We start from the raw sequence: 18253 nt of genomic DNA, 5'->3' as shown, positions 1-18253 counted from the left end.
GGAAAATGTGAGAAGGTAAGGTTCGACTTAAAAAACAAACAAGCAAAGGAAACAAAAGCAAATAAACAAATGGGACTACATCAAACTAAAAAGTACAGCAAAGAAAACTACCAACAAAACAAAAAGGCCACCGGTTGAATGGGAGAAGAAATCTGCAAACAATATATCCAATAAGGAGTTAATATCAAAGTATACAAAGAACTCATATAACTTAATATCAAAAAAACAATCCAATTAAAAAATGGGCAGAGGAACTGAACTGATATTTTTCCAAAGAAAATGGCCAACAGGCACATGAAAAGATGCTTAACATCACTAATCATCAGGGAAATACAAATCAAAACCACAATGAGATATCACCTCACACGTGTAAGAATAGTTATTATCAAACAGACCAGCTGGGCCTGGCGCGTTGGCGCCCCCACTGCCACCTCCGCCGCTGCCACCGCCGCCCACCTGCCACAGGGAGCGAGCTCAGGGCCCCGGCCGTGCTGCGCCATGGCCCTGTACCGCACGGAGGAGCACGGCCAGCCCCACTCTCCCGGTTACCACCTCTTTTTCAAGAATGTAGCTGGTCACTACATTTCCCCTTTCATGATATTCCTCTGAAGAGGAAAATGGCATTCCTACAAAGAGAGCACGAAATGATGAATATAAGAATTTGTTTAATATGGTTGTAGAAGTATCTCCGTGGACAAATGCTAAAATGGAGATTGCCACAGAGGAGTCATTGAATCCCATTAAACAAGATGTAAAGGATGGCAAGCTTCCCTATGTGCAAATATCTTTCCTCACAAGGGTTATATATGGAATGATGGTGCCCTCCCTCAGACTTGGGAAGATCCCCATCGAAAAGATAAGAGCACAGACTGCTGTGGAGATAATAATCCTATTGCTATTTGTGAGATACGCTCAAAGGTTCTTTCCCGTGGAGATGTTGTTCATGTGAAGACCCCTGGAATTCTGGCTCTTATTGATCAGGATGAAACAGATTGGAAATTAATTGCTATCAATGTGAATGATCCTGAAGCCTCAAAGTTTCATGATATTGAAGATGTTAAGAAGTACAAACCTGGTTACTTAGAAGTTATGCTTAATTGGTTTAGATTTTATAAGATACCAGAGGGAAAACTGGAAAACCAGTTTGCTTTTTTTTTTTTTTTGTGGTATGCGGGCCTCTCACTGTCGTGGCCTCTCCCGTTGCAGAGCACAGGCTCCGGACGCGCAGGCTCAGCGGCCATGGCTCACGGGCCCAGCCGCTCCGCGGCATGTGGGATCCTCCCGGACCGGGGCACGAACCCATGTCCCTTGCATTGGCAGGCGGACTCTCAACCACTGCGCAACCAGGGAAGCCCAACCAGTTTGCTTTTAATGGAGAATTCAAGAACAAGGCTTTTGCTCTTAAAGTTATTAAATCTACTCATGAATATTGCAAAGCATTGCTTATGGAGAAGTGTGATGGAGGGGCTATAAATTGGACAAACGTGCAGGTATGTGATAGCCCTTTCCACTGCTCTCAAGAGGAAGCTAGATCATTAGTTGAATCGGTGTCATTTTCACTGAATAAAGGAAGTAATGAAGAAGATCAAGTATGGCACTTCCTTGGCAAGTGATGAGAACGTTTGAAGTTCTGCCATCAGGATTCCAGTCTCTAAGAACTACAAGACTCCCATCTCCCCCAAGTGCTAGAAACAGGCAGATCTATGAGAATTTGCTAACTTCCTGTTGAAACTTTTTTTTTCAAACTTTTTCATATGCAATGTGTAAATAAACATTGAAATTTTTGAAAAAAAAAAGACAACAAATGACAAGTGTTTGCAAGGATGTGAAAAAAAGAAAGAAAAAGGAAACCTCATGCACTGTTGGTGGGAATGTAAATTGGTGAGGCCACTATAGAAAACAGTATGGAGGTTCCTCAAAAAACTAGAAACAGAACTACCACATGATCCAGAAATCTCACTCCTGGGTATATATCTGGAAAAAATGAAAGCACTAATTTGAAAGGATACATACACACCAATGTTCACAGCGGCACCATTTATAACAGGCAAGATACCGAAGCAACCCAAGTGCCCATCAACAGATGAATGACTGAAGATGTGGTGTATATGTATGTGTATATATATATATATATATATATACACAATGGAATATTACTCAGACATAAAAAAAGAATGAAATTCTGCCATTTGCAACAACATGGATGGACCCAGAGTGTATTGTGCAAAGTGAAATAAGTCACAGAGAAAGACAAAAAGACATAATGTATGATTTTATTATGTGTGGATTCTAAAAAAACAACAAATGAACAAACATAACAAAATAGAAACAGAGCCATAGATACAGAGAATAGATTGTCAGAGGGAAGGAGGGTGGGGGATGAGCAAAATAGGTGAGGGAGATTAAGAGGTACAAAATTCCAATTACAAAAATAAATGAGTCATGGGGATGTGTACAGTGTAGAGAATATAGTCAATAATAATGTAATATCTTTGTTTGGTGACAGTAACTAGTATAGTGGTGATCATTTTGTAACACACAGAAATACTGAAACACGATGTTTCACTATGTGAAACTAACATACTGTTGCAGGTCAATTATACTTCAAAAACAAACAAACTCAGAAAAGGAGATCAGATTTTGTGGTTACCCAAGGTGGAGGTGGAAGGAGGCAGAATTGAATAAAAGTGGTCAAAAGATACAAACTTCTAGTTATAAAATAAGTAAATACTAGGGATGTAATATACAACATGATTAATATAATTAAGACTGCTGTATGTATGAAAATTGTTAGGAAAGTAAACCCTAAGAGTTCTCATCACAAGGAAAAAATACTTTTTATTTTGAATCTATATGTGATGATGGATGTTCACTAAACTTATTGTGGCAATGATTTCATGATGTATGTAAGTCAAATCATTATGCTGTACACTTTAAACTTAGTGCTGTATGTCATTTATATCTCAATAAAACTGAAAGGAAAACAAAAACAAAAACAAGGGTTCTGTTTTGTTCATGTTGAGTTTAAGCTTCCTATTTAACAGCTAAAATCAATCTCCAAAACTGGAGATTAGAGAAGCCCAGCCTAGTCAGCAGTACTTAAAGACATGAAAAGGGAACTGTGTGGGTGGAAAAGTGATCCCAGGCCAAAGAGAATAGCTGATACCACATTTAAGATACTGATAATTATTAGAAGAAATACATTACCATTAATGAATCAAATATCACCCTTAAAGATTCCTTAATTTTAAAACATGTAAATGTGAAGAATTATAACATTTTATACCTGATTCTAATGATAACCATGAATTTTAAAAAATAAAATGGTAGCTGGCAGGTTAGAAAATTATCAAAAGGTTTTCCAACTAAAAAGAAACATTTTTAAATAAATGCTTTAAATAAACTCAGAGATTTCCTCATAGCTGCAACTTGGAATCAGTTGTTTTTATTTCCACTAAAAATATAAAGTCAGGAAGTTTTTTTATAAAGACAATTACATATCATATAATTCATTTCCCATTTGCAGTATGACAGTATGATCATCTCCTGAGATATCAAACTAAGATTTTGCTTCTCTTGGCAGTGATAACATAGTATAAATACCTACAAATGTAAAATGAGAGATTCTACTCTATTTAATATTTTCAAAGATTAAATTATCAAATGCAGATTAAACTATCAAACAAAACTCTATTATGCATGTTTTCACGTTGCATAAATACTGTCCCATGTAGACCCCAAGTTGAGAGAGGAAGAATTAATATTGGTCTACCAAACATCACAAGTGTTTCCTCTTTTAAGAAGAATGGGAGACAGATTTCTCACTACTGGAGAAGGAACTTACAGATAATGGAGAGGAAGAAAACTACAATGAATCCTACAGTGTTGGATATTTAACTGGAATTGGAGGTATTAGTGTGAACTCACAGCTTTCAATATATACAGACACAAAAAATATATAGATGCATATTATATGTACATTATAATATGTATTACGTGTTATATAAACACACACACATATATATGTATATATGTATATATATATTTTATATATATATATACACACACAGACACACACAGACACACACATATATATGTGTGTGTCCACTGAGAAGACATGGAACAGTAACACCCCGATAGCAACGAACATACTTACCACAGTTAGAACCTACTAATGGCTTCTAAATACCATACTCCAGCAAATTAAACCAGGGCATTTTGGAGAAATGGCTGATTCTAGGATTGGTTGCCAGAAAATACAAGATGCTCCTGACACATGTTGTATGATAAAGTAAGAAAATGTTCAAAGAATGATAGAGATATGTCAAAAGGATCCAGAAGCCAGTTTGAAGGGGCTCCCACTGTCCAAACCTGAGACAACATAAACATCAAAATAAATATTGATTACATGGGAATTCCCTGGTGGTCCAGTGGTTAGGACTCTGTGCTTCCACTGCAGGGAGCCCAGGTTTGATCCCTGCTCGGGGAGCTAAAATCCCACAAGTCACTCAGCGTGGCCAAAGAAAAAAGAAAAATAAATAAATAAATATTGATTACAGACTATAATTAACCAAATAAAATAGAAAACCATGAGCCCATGTGAATATAAATGAATGAATGAAAAGTGTGATGAATAGAAAGATATATACAGAGTCTCAAAGTACCTCTACTCAAAAAAAAAAAGGAAAGCTTTATAGTATAAAAGTCTGGCAGACAGACAACACCTTAACCAAGTGATTAAATTGAACATCATTGGTAACGGGATTAATGAAAATCATGCATCACCTGATAGGATAAAATAAGAAACCAGCCTCGCTTGTGTGCTATTCCTACCAAAGACATATAACCTAAAACTAACATGAGGAAACATCAGACAAACCCAAATTGAAGACATACTACAAAATAACTGGCTTGTACTATTTAACATTTATAAAAGTCAAGCATCAATAAAGAACTGTTCCGGGCTTCCCTGGTGGAGCAGTGGTTGAGAGTCCGCCTGACGATATAGGGGACACGGGTTCGTGCCCCAGTCCGGGAGGATCCCACATGCCGTGGAGCGGCTAGGCCCGTGAGCCATGGCCACTGAGCCTGCGCGGCCAGAGTCTGTGCTCCGCAACGAGAGAGGCCACAGCAGTGAGAGGCCACAGCAGTGAGAGGCCCGCGTACCGCAAAAAAAAAAAAAAAAAAGAACAGCCTGACCCAGAAATTCCATTTCTAGGTATACACTCTAGAGAAGCACTTGCAAATATGCACAGTGAGGCATATAGAAAGTGGTTCATGGCAGCACTGTTTATAATAATGAAAAATAGGAAACAAATGTGCAGCAATCCAAAAAAAAGATGATTACCCTTTTAAAGAACTATTATGCAGCAGTTAAAAGGAGTGAGGTACATCTATAAAAGCTATTACAGGTAAACTGACAAGACACCTGGTGAATAAAAGAACCATGCTGTAGAGCAACATATACAATATGATACATTTTTATAACTATACATATTCTAGGTCAATGTATAGCATATCAAACTGATAATAGTAATTGAGTGTTTACCTCGTAGGAAAGGCTGATCACTGGGAGTCTTTAGACTTATGGAGACTGTTATAATTTTTTAACTCAGACAATCTAATAATGCATTACTTACATAAGTAAAAATAATTTTTAAAAATACTCCTGACCATGAGTCTACAGTCTATTTTGGGAGTATAGCAGACAATGAGAACGCTAGTGTTTCTCCGTCAACCATACTTTTCCATCCAATTCATCTAATATTTGAGAATGATATTCCCACTTCATGTTATCATGGGGGGAAATCAACCTAGTGCCTTTCTGATCATAAAGGTGAGCCCACAAAATTTTGCAGGACAGCAGCCAAGACGGCAGAGTAAAAAGACCCTGAGCTCACATCCTCTCACAAGCACACCAAAATCATAACTATCTGCAGAATAACCATAGATAAAAAAAGATTGGAGCCTACCAGAAAAGATCTTCTACAGCTAGAGACATAAAGTAGGAACCACAGCAAGACCAGTAGGAGGGGTGGACTCGTGATATAATCAAATCCCATACCCCTCCCTGGGTGGGTGACCCACAAACTGGAGAATAATTATATTGCAGAGATTCTCCCACAGGAGCGAGAGTTCTGAGCCCCACGTTAGGCTCCCCAGCCAGGGGGTCTGGTGCTGGGAAGATGAACTCCCAGAGCATTTGGCTTTGAAGTCCAGCAGGGCTTAATTGCAGGCGCCCCACAGGACAGGGAAAAATAGAGACCTCACTCTTCAAGGGCACATAAAAATCACACATACACTGGGACTCAGGGCAAAAGAATTAATTTGATAGGAGCTTGGGCCAGACCTACCTGCTAGTCTGGGAGAGTCTCCTGTTTGGGGGGTGGGGGGAGCTGCAGCTCACACTGGGGACATAGACACTGGTGGCAGATATATTAGGGAACATTGCTGACGGCTGACATCTTGGCTCATTAGTTCCAAGACCTGGACCAACCAAACAGCCTGCGGGCAACACTGCTGGGACACCTCAGACAAACAACAAAATGGGACACAGCCCCATCCATCAGTAGATAGGCTAACTAAAGACCTCACAGCCACCTCTGGGCTTGTCCCTAGACATGGCCCAGTGCACCAGAGGGCCAATACCCAGATCCCCCCACCAGTGGACAGGCACCAGCCCCTCCTACCAGGAAGCCAGACCAAGCTACTAGACCAGCCTCATCCACCAGAACCATGAACACTATGATCCCACAAATCAGGCCATATACCGTACCTGGTACCAGTTGGGCCCTGGCCTGGCCCACTAGCAGGGACACCCAGACCCCATACCCAAATGTGTCAGGAACTGACACCCCTCCACACCCAACGATCTATTGATAAAGCAAGCTCTGATTTCCCTGGGGCCTGCAGGCAGACTCCAGGAAACCAGTTCTGCCTGCCAGTGGACCAGCACTAACCCCAGGATCTGGCCTCATCTGCCAGTGGGTAGGCAACAGGCCCAGAGCCTTCAGGACCCTGATTCCACCCACCACTGAACCGGCACTAGCATCAAGATTCCACAGCCAGCCACATCATGACCAGACCCCACTAAACAGCAGCCAGCAGCATCTGCACAAGGCAGCCTGGGAACCAACTAGACCTGGGGCCTACCATACCACCCACATAGTTAGTCCACCACAACAGAAGGACCCATGTAGCCCTCTTAGGGTATACCTCTAAAGCATATAGCTTGGGTGACGAGAGGGGAGTGCACTGCTGGGACGCATAGGACACCTACTACAGAGGGCCACTTCTCCAAGGTGAAGAAACGTAACTAACTTACCACATACATAAAAATATAAATAGCAACTTAGACAAAATTAGGACATAAAAATATAAATAGCAACTTAGACAAAATTAGGCAGCAGAGGAATATGTTCCAGACGAAGGAACAAGATAAAACCCCAGAAGAAGAACTAAGTGAAGTGGAGATAGGAAATCTACCTGAGAAAGAGTTCAGAGTTGTGATGATAAAGATGATCAAAGACTTGGAGGAGAACGGATGCACAGAACAAGAAGTTACAAGTTTTTAACAAAGAGTTAAAAAATATATAGAATGACCAAACAGAGATGAAGAATACAATAACTAAAATTTAAAATACACTGGAAGGAATCAATAGTAGACTAAATGATTCAGAAGAACAAATCAGTGACCTGTAAGACTGAGTAGTGGAAATCATTGCCATTGAACAAAAAAAAGAATGAAAAGAGGACACATAAGAGACCTCTGGGACAACACCAGGTGTGCTAATATTTGCATTATGCGGGTCCCAGAAGGAGAAGAGAGAGAGAAAGAACCTGAGAAAATATTTGAAAAGATAACAGCTGAAAACTTCCCTAACCTGGGAAAGGAAATAGTCACCCAAGTCCAGGAAGCACAAAGAGTCCCATACAGGATTAACCCAAAGAGGAACACACCAAGATATTGTCATCAAAAGGACGAAAAGTAAAGATAAAGAGAGAATAGTAAAAGCAGCAAGGTAAAAAAAAAACAAGTAACATACAAGGGAACTTGTTCAGCAGAAACTCAGCAAGCCAGAAGGGAGTATCACAATATATTTCAGATTCTTTTCCTATCTAGATTGTTACATAATATTGAGCAGAGTTCCCTATTCTATACAGTAGGTCCTTGTTGGTTATCCATTTTAAATACAGCAGTGTGTACATGTCAATCCCAAACTCCCTATCTATCCCTTCCCACCACCCTTCCCTCCTGGTAACCATAAGTTCGTTATCGAAGTCTGTGAGTCTGTTTCTATTTTGTAAAAAAGTTCATTTGTATCTTTTTTTTTAGATTCCACATATAAGCGATATCATACGATATTTCTCTTTCTCTGTCTGACTTACGTCACTCAGTATGACAATCTCTAGGTCCATCCATGTTGCTACAAATGGCAGTATTTCATTCTTTTTAATGGCTGAGTAAGAATTTGAAAAAGAATGGGTACATGTATATGTATAACTGAATCACTTTGCTGTACACCTGAAATTAACACTATTATTAATCAACTATACTCCAATATAAAATAAAAAGTTAAAAAAAATAAAGTGATGAAAAGGAAAACCCTACAACCAAGAATGCTCTACCCAGCAAGGCTCTCAATTGAGATTTGAGGAGAAATCAAAAGCTTTATAGACAAGCAAAAGCTAAAAGAATTCAACACCACCAGCTTTACAACAAATATGAAAGGAACTCTCTAGGTGAGAAAGAAAAGGCCACAAGAAACAAGAAAACAAACAAGAAAATTACAGAATGGAAAAGCTAACCAGTAAAAACAAACATACAGTAAAGGTAGGAAATCATCCATGCACAAAGCTAGTAGGGAGGTGAAAAGATGAAAGTATTGATACTAAAATCACCTTGTAATAAGCAGTTAAGAGATACACAAAACAATTAGATGTAAAATAAGATATCAAAAACAGTAATCGTGAGGGAAGGAGAGTACAAATGCAGGGTACTTAAAATGAAGAGAGTACAAATGTAAGGTTTGAAACGAACAGATCAGTAAGTTAGAACAATCATGTATATAAACAGACCACTATACAAAAACATCAAAGCAACCACAAACCAAAAGTCTATAATAGATATACACACAAAAAAGAAAAAGGAATAAAAAAAAACACTAAAGATAGTCCTCAAGTCACAAGAAAAAGGGGGGAAAAAAGACCTACAAAAACAAATCCAAAACAATTAACAAAATGGCAATAAGAACATACATATCAACAATTACCTTAAATGTAAATGGATTAAATGCTCCAACCAAAATACATAGACTGGCTGAATGGAAACAAAAACAAGACCCATATATCTGCTGTCTACAACAGACCCACTTCAGATCTAGAGATGCATACAGACTGAAAGTGAGGGGATGGAAAAAGGTATTCCATGCAAATGGAAATCAAAAGAAAGCTGGAGGAGCAATTCTCATATGAGACAAAACAGACTTTAAAATAAAGACTGTCATAAGAGACAACACAGGACGTTACAAAATGATCAAGGGATCAATCCAAGAAGAAGATATAACAATTGTAAATATATTTGCAACCAACATAGGAGCACCTCAATATATAAGGCAAATGTTAACAGACATAAAAGGAGAAATGTACAGTAACACAATAACAGTGGGGGACTTTAATACCCCACTTACATCAATGGAGAGATCATCCAGATGGCAAATCAATAAGGAAACACTGGCCTTAAATGACACATTAGACCAAGTGGACTTAATTGATATTTATAGAGCATTCCATCCTGAAAGCAGAATACACTTTCTTTTCAAGTGCACATGGCACATTCTCTAGGAGAGATCACATGCTGGGTCACAAAACAAGCCTTGGTAAATTTAAGAAAACTGAAATCATATCAAGCATCTTTTCCAACCACAATGCTATAAGATCAGAGATCAACTACAAGAAAAAACTGCAAAAAACACAAACATGTGGAGGCTAAACAATATGCTACTTAACAACCAATGGATCACTGAAGAAATCAAAGAGGAAATCAAAAAATACCTAGAGATAAATGAAAATGAAAACACAATGATCCAAAACCTATGGGAGACAGAAAAGCAGTTCTAAGAGGTAAGTTTATAGTGATAAAAGTTTACTTCAGGAAACAAGAAAAATCTCAAATAAACAACCTAACCTTACACCTAAATCAACTAGAGAAAGAAGAAGAAACAAAACCCAAAATTAGTGGAAGGAAAGAAATCATAAAGATCAGCACAGAAATAAATGGAATAGAGAAAAAGAAAACAATAGAAAAGATCAATGAAACTAAAAGCTGGTTCTTTGAAAAGATAAACAAAATTGATAAACCTTTAGCCAGACTCATCAAGAATAAAAGGGAGAGAGCCCAGATCAATAAAATCAGAAATGAAAAAGCAGTTACAACCAACACCATGGAAATACAAAGAATCATTAACAGACTACTAAGAGCTACTATATGCCAATAAAATGGACAACCTAGAAGAAATGGACAAATTCTTAGAAAGGTACAATCTCCCAAGACTGAACCAAGAAGAAACAGAAAATATGAACAGAGTAATTATCAGTAATGAAATTGAATCAGTAATCTAAAAACTCCCAACAAACAAAAGTCCAGGACCAGATGGTTTCACAGGCAAATTCTATCAAACATTTCGAGAAGAGTTAACCCCTATTCTTCTGAAACTATTCCAAAAAACTGCAGTGGAAGGAATACTCCCAAACTCATTCTATGAGGCCACCATCACTCTGATACCAAAACCAGGCAAAGATACCACACACACACACACACACACACACACACACACACAAAAGAAAATTACAGGTCAATAGAACATAGATGCAAAAATCCTCAACAAAATACTAGCAATCTGAATCCAACCATACATTAAAAGGATCACACAACATGATCAAGTGGGATTTATTCCAGGGATGTAAGCATTTTTAAATATCCACAAATGAGTCAATGTGATACACCACATTAACAAACTGAAGAACAAAACCACATGATCATCTCAGTAGATACAGAAAAAGCTTTTGATAAAATTCAACATCCACTTATGATAAAAACTCTCCAGAAAGTGGGCATAGAGGGATATATCTCAACATAATAAAGGCCATATATGACAAACCCACAGCTAACATCATACTCAATGGTAAAAAGCTGAAAGCATTTCCTTTAGGATGAGGAACAAGACAAGGATGTCCAGTCTCACCACTTTTATTCAACACAGTTTTGGAAGTCCTATCCACAGCAACCAGAGAAGAAAAACAAATAAAAGGAATCCAAATTGGAAAAGAAGAAGTAAATCTGTCACTGCAGATGACATAATACCATACATAGAAAATCCTAAAGATGCCACCAGAAAAGTACTAGAGCTCATCAATGAATTCAGTAAAGTTGCAGGATACAAAATTAATATACAGAAATCTGTTGCATTTCTATACAATAACAACGAAGTATCAGAAAGAGATATTAAGGAAACAATCTCATTTACCATCACATCAAAAAGAATAAAAGGTAGGAATAAACCTACCTAAGGAGGCAAAAGACCTGTACTCCTAAAACTATAAGATACTGATGAAAGAAACTGAAGATGACAGAAACAGATGGAACAACATACTGCGTTCTTAGATTGGAAGAATCAATATTGTTAAAATTACCATACTACCCAAGGCAATCTATAAATTCAGTGCAATCCCTATCAAAACAACAATGGCATTTTCCACAGAACTAGAACAAAAAATTTTTAAATCTGTATAAAAACACAAAAGACCCCGAATAGCCAAAAGAATCTTGAGAAAGAAGAACACAACTGGAGGAATCACGCTCTCTGACTTCAGACAATACTACAAAGCTACAGTCATCAAAAAAGTATGGAACTGTCACAAAAACAGACACATAGAGCAATGGAAACAAGAGAGAGACCCCAGAAATAAACCCATGCATTTATGGCCAGTTAATATACAACAAAGGAGGCAAGAATATACAATGGAGAAAAGACAGTCTCTTCAGTAAGTTGTGCTAGGAAAACTGGAGAGTTACATGTAATAGAATAAAATTGGAACATTCTATAACACCATATTCAAAAATAAACTCAAAATGGATTAAAAACCTAAATGTAAGGCAGGATATGATAAAACTCCTAGAGGAAAAGATAGAACACTCTTTCACATAAATCATAGCAAGATTTTTTTGGATCCATTTCCTAAAGTAAACGAAATAAAAGCAAAAATAAACAAATGGGACCTAATTAAACTCAAAAGCTTTTGCACAGCAAAAGAAACCATAAACAAAATGAAAAGATAACCTACTGCATGGGAGAATTATTTACAAATGATATGACCAATAAGGGGATTAATATCCAATACATATAAACATCTCATACAACTCAACATCAAAAGAATAAACCACCCGGGCTTCCCTTGTGGCGCAGTGGTTGAGAGTCCACCTGCCAATGCAGGAGACGCGGGTTCGTGCCCCGGTCCGGGAGGATCCCACATGCCGTGGAGCAGCTGGGCCCGTGAGCCATGGCCACTGGGCCTGCACGTACAGGGCCTGTGCTCCACGGCGGGAGAAGCCACAACACTGAGAGGCCCACGTACCGCAAAAAGAAAAAAAAAAAAGAATAAACAACCCAATTAAAAAAGAGGCAGAACTGAACAGACATTTTTCCAAAGAGGAAATACAAATGGCCAACAGGCACATGAAAAGATGCTCAACGTCACTAATCATCAGAGAAATGTAAACCAAAACAACAATGACACATCATCTTATACCTGTCAGAACAGCTATCTTCAAAAAAGAACACAAATAACAAGTGTTGGGGAAGATGTGAAGAAAAGGGAACCCTCCTACACTGTTGGTGGGAATGTAAATTAGTGCAGCCATTATGGAAAACAGTATGGAGCTTTCTCAAAAAACTAAAAATAGAACTACCATATGGCCCAGCAATTCCATTCCTGGATATATATGCAAAAAGACCCCCAAAACACCAATTTGAAAAGATACATGCACCCCAATGTTCATAGCAGCATTATTCACAATTGCCAATACAGATGAACCAGTTCGCAGGGCAGAAGTTGAGACACAGATGTAGAGAACAAATGTATGGACACCAAGGGGGGGAACACTGTGGTGGGGTAGGGGAAAAAAAATTACCAAGATATGGAAGCAACCTAAGTGTCCATCAGCAGATGAATGGATAAAGAAAATGTGGTATATACATATATATATATAATGGAATACTACTCAGCCATTAAAAAAGCCATGAAATATTGCCATTTGAATCAGCAGGGATTGTCTTGGAAGGCATTACGCTAAGTGAAATAAGTCAGACAGAGAAAGACAAATACTGTATGATATTACTTATATGTGGAATATAAAAAATACAACAAAGTAGTGAATACAAAAAAGAAACAGACTCACAGATATGGAGAACAAACTAGTGGTTACCAGTGGGGAGCAGGGGGGAGGGGCAATATAGGGGTTGGGAAGTGGGAGGTACAAACTATTGGGTATAAGACAGGCTCAAGGATGTATTGTACAACATGGGGAACATAGCCAATATTTTGGAATAACTATAAATGGAAAGTAACCTTTAAAAATTGTATTAAGGGGCTTCCCTGGTGGCGCAGTGGTTGAAAGTCCGCCTGCCGATGCAGGGGACACGGGTTTGTGCCCCGGTCCAGGAAGACCCCACATGCTGCGGAGCAGCTGGGCCCATGAGCCATGGCCGCTAGGCCTGCGCTTCCGGAGCCTGTGCTCCACAACGGGAGAGGCCACAACAGTGAGAGGCCTGCATACCGCAAAAAAATTTAAAAATAAAATAAAAATTGTATTAAAATTTTTTAATTAAAAAAAAAAATGAGTAGGAGGTATTGGTGAAGTTCCATTCCTTAGGCGGTGGGATGGGTACCTCACTGCTTTTCAGTGATTCAATGCAACATACCTATACATCAAATGTACTCTTTTTTATTATTAATTAATTAATTAATTTTTGGCTGTGTTGGGTTAAAAAAAACAAAATGAAAGAAATCCCCACAGGACATTTTCTCCAGTTGATGATTTTTGACTCTCTTCAGCTTTCTTAGTGTATGTTATATAGCAAATATTGGCTGCTTCCCTGTTGGAAACAATGTGAAAGGAGAAAGGGGAAAATTAAATCAAGGCAAAAGGCAGCCAGCAGGTTGAAGAGGAGTGTATGCCCTTGTATGTAGATTTTAGATGCAACCCGGTGTGCTTCTAGAATCCCTCCTTACTCACTGTGTTCAGAAGGGAATTGATCCTTTTCAGTCTGGCAATCAGATATACCAGTTTGTCTCCTTCCTGACCCTGTGCCCAGCAAGGCTCATCTGCTCCCTCCTCAACACTGTCTTCTTTACCCTCCGTGAGGCAGAGTCCTTAGCCTGCCTCAGATCCAGTACAAAGCTCCAACTTCTCCACTCCACCCAGCACTGTGTCCGCCTTCCCTAGGCTCTGGCCTCATTCATTCATTAATGCAGGATCTGTTGCTGGTCAGATCCCTGGGCGCTGCAAGGGATGTGGAGACTGATAGGGTAACTGGGAAGATCAAACATCCACAAAAAAACTCAGTATATAGAGCTTCAGATAAAATGTGGCATGGGAAGGATTTTTTGTGGTTGAATCATTCAGAGCAGGCTTCATGGAGGAGGCAACTTTTGAGAGAGCCTTGACTGATGTGCAGAGTTTGATTTCTAGATAGGAGTTAAAGAAAGTTTTGGTTTTGATCAGAGAGTAAGATTAAAATATTCTTTGACTAGGGAGAGATAAAGGTGTTTCCCAACTCTTTTCAGTCTCAAAAATTGAAAAAAAAAAAAGTTAAGGAATGGGATAATTTTGAAATCAACCAAGATAACATATTTGTCTCCTTTTTTGAAATTTTATGTCTTGTGTGTTGGGCACTGTGCAAAATATTTGAGGACAGTGAGCACCTAAGAGTGTTTAGAAGATGGGACGTTTGAAGGAAATGAGATAGGAAAGTAGAGTGGCTATAAAATTGGTTCTCCAAACCAGAATTTTCCTATGAATAAAACGAGAACTAATATACTTAAAAATATATATATTAATAAAAATAAATAAATAAATAAAATTTTTAATTAAGGCAGAAAAGAAAGTAAATAAGTTGAAATTTTGACATGGAATGAAATATTTGTTTTTGTTTTGGAATGGGATATTTTTAAATTAATTGCAAAAATGCAACTCACGACCTGATGGATCTTACAATCCATTTGGAGGGGATGTAGTTCACTGTGAGAACTCTAGGATTTCTCTGCCCAGCATATTTTATCAGTTCATCCACGTAGTAGCTGACTAGTAACGGGGAAAATGAAGAGAGAGGAGTACAGAATGGCTCTTGTGTGTCTTGTTTGAGTGTCCAGATGCTACTAATTGATATTGGGAAGATAAGAGGGAGGGAACAAAGACTGGGGCCAATGGAAGACACTGGGTTAAGTTTAGAAGATTTTACATTGAGGATGTTTAGCAAGCAGTTTAGCGAGCAGTTGTTTTCACTGGCTTGACACTAGCACTGAAATAGCTAACCACTCATTGAAAGAGGTTGGAGAAAGAAAAAAGCATTCAGCCCAGGGCACAGCCCTGGGTTAATCAGACATTTAGAAAAAGCTTTATGCTGTTTGTAATAGGACAGTCTATAAGCAAGTACAATTATGATCAAACATGGAGAGCAAAATATTAAAATTTTTAAAAATTATAACCTACCCAAATGTCAATAAAAAGTAGAATTCAATACTGTAGCACTTAGGATGTCATCATTAAAAATGTCACTTCTGAAAGTTTATAATAACATTAAAATGTTTATGATAGTGGGTGTTTTTCTTTTAAAGTACATATTATTTAAGCAATGTAAAATTCGGCACAGCAAAATCTGGGAAAAGATGCATCAAAAAGTTAACAGTAATTATTTTGAAGGCGGGAATCTATGAGATTCTTCCTTCTCCTATTCTATATCTTTCAAATTCACTAATATTTTCTAATAGGGAAAACAGTCACAAAAAAAGGATTCTCTTCCCTTTTATTAACATAAACACGGCTACGGTTCCTAATTAATACAGAACCTGGACACACAGTAGGCCCTCAATAATCCATGAATGTATCAATACCTGCAATTGAAGACATTTACCTGAGATATTCTGCCCTGTAAAAAGCCTAACCCTTTCTGCGGGAGAGCCTCATGTCCCGCCGTCCTGGATCTTGCAAAGCGTGAAAAATGGTTCTGCCTCTACCCTCTCTGTCCATTGACTCTAACGCCTTGATAGGCCTTCACCTGGGGTTCCCACGCACTACTGCTCACTGATGGGTCCCAAGGGAAATGAAAGCACTTTGGGCTCCCCTGAAACCACCACCAGAGGATTGTGAGCATCCTCCTTATACTCACTGGTCCTGCAGAGAATCAGAGATGACTTCTTAATTTAGTGTATGGACTGGCACCTTGAAGTCTCGCCGTCCTTCTGACCTGTGCAGGCACTTCCACGGCACTGGCCTCTCTGGGGGCTGGCAAGGCTCACAGGGTAACTGCATTAGGGCCCCCAGCCCATTCCTTAACATCGGCCCTTAACAGTGTTCAAAGCTCTTCACTTGTCCATTCCGGTTCTCAAGGCCAACCCCATTAGCTCATATTAGCACGCGATCTGAGACTTAGGTCACCTGTGCAAGGCCAGGGCAAGGTGTAGTCTTAGCAGAAGTCAATGCTGTTACTGCATTTGTTGCTAAGATCACCCCCGTGGAGTTCCCTTGAGTGTCCACCGTGCGAAGGGGACGGGTGTCGCGCAGGCGCAGCGCCACCTCCAGGGCTTCTGAGACAGCGGCCTGGGGGTGGGGGGGTCAGGGACTGAGAAGCCTCGAAGCCCAACGGCTGGGATGGAAATGGCGGACGATTCCTCAGACAGGGCAAGGGGGAAGGTCACGCAGGCGTCCAGAAACCTTGGTCAGATCCTGTCTTTGAGTTTAAATCTCAACTTTTGTCTTCCAGAAGCGATGGAAACAGGACCCAGAAGCCTGAGGTAAGACGTCTTGCCAAACAGCCGGGAGCAGTCGCCATTACGAAGCCAAACGCCGCAGCCCCTCAGGCCCCGCCTCTGAACGGGGCCCCGCCTCTGAACGGGGCCCCGCCTCTGAACGGGGCCCCGCCTCTGAACGGGGCCCCGCCTCTGAACGGGGCCCCGCCTCTGAACGGGGCCCCGCCTCTGAACGGGGCCCCGCCTCTGAACGGGGCCCCGCCTCTGAGCGTGACCCCACCGCCAGAGCACACTGGGCCGGGCCTCCGTGTAGAAATCCCTCCCTTTTCCATTTTCTGCAGAGGTTTCTGAGCTCTACTAGGTACGCCCGCCGCTTTGATGAGGTAAACGTGGTCTCTGTCCTCTGAGAAGGTAGATAATTAAGCCAAAAGTGTTCCACAGCATGTGAAAGTGTTGTGAATTGGAAAACAAGGACAGATCCCAGCGTGGGAGGATCAAGGAAAGCATGTGAGGGAAACCTTTCAGTATAATAGGAAGGAAAGAGGAAAGAAAGGATGAGGGTTCATGATTTGGTTTTGTTGTTGTTATTTTGAAGTTTTTAATGATGAAAAGTTCCCATTTCATGACTTCTCATTCCCCTGTGGTGGTCCAGCACATATGCTCAACGAGTGAGGAATGTGGCGAAGTTGTAGGAAAGTGAAATAGTTTTGAGCACTTGGGCAAGAGAACTGACTAAGAAAACAATCATGTGAGCGCCACCAAGACAGGGAACTGTTTCCTTCATTGGTGTGTCCTAAGTGCCAAGTACGTAGTAAACATGGGAAGAATGAATGGATTATTTTTAGGCAATGTTGAAGCTGACCATTAGTTGTAGAACATAAATTTGTGGTGGTACCGACATACTTAACCGTATGATTTTATCGAAGAGGAATCAGTCCTTTATTAGAAGGCAGGTCTAGAAAAGGTAGAGTTAGATTTTGCCAGCAGGACATGAAAGGAGAATGGGGAAGGCTCTTTAGAGTACAGCTATTTACGTGTGGCGTTAAGTGATGGACCATGAAGTTTTCCTTGGAAAAGGAGGAAATGAAGACAGAATGTTGTCAGATGAACTACAAGTGGCTTGTACTTCCTGAACAGGTTGAGGAATTGACATATCCAGGGCATAAACTGAAAGAATAAAGGGAGGAATGTCCTGGGCTTCCCTGGTGGCGCAGTGGTTGAGAGTCCG

The 18253-nt window shown here is 39.7% G+C and overlaps 1 long non-coding RNA gene and 1 pseudogene across 1 annotated transcript in view; both read left to right on the top strand.

Annotated features, from left to right (window-relative positions):
- The first annotated feature begins 498 nt into the window (after positions 1-498).
- Positions 499-1473, top strand: LOC101339660 (inorganic pyrophosphatase 2, mitochondrial pseudogene; annotated as a pseudogene).
- A 15455-nt stretch (positions 1474-16928) lies between these two features.
- LOC141278984 (uncharacterized) overlaps positions 16929-18253 on the top strand; it is a 34104-nt gene continuing 32779 nt past the window's right edge. The window contains exon 1 of the long non-coding RNA XR_012332576.1: positions 16929-17070. This is a non-coding gene — a long non-coding RNA (uncharacterized lncRNA). The remainder of the gene's footprint in view (positions 17071-18253) is intronic.

The sequence above is a fragment of the Tursiops truncatus genome, chromosome 6 (genome assembly GCF_011762595.2).
Source record: "Tursiops truncatus isolate mTurTru1 chromosome 6, mTurTru1.mat.Y, whole genome shotgun sequence".
NCBI lineage: Eukaryota > Metazoa > Chordata > Mammalia > Artiodactyla > Delphinidae > Tursiops > Tursiops truncatus.
Note: the sequence above shows the minus strand (reverse complement) of the source record. Positions and strands in the feature narration are given on the sequence as shown.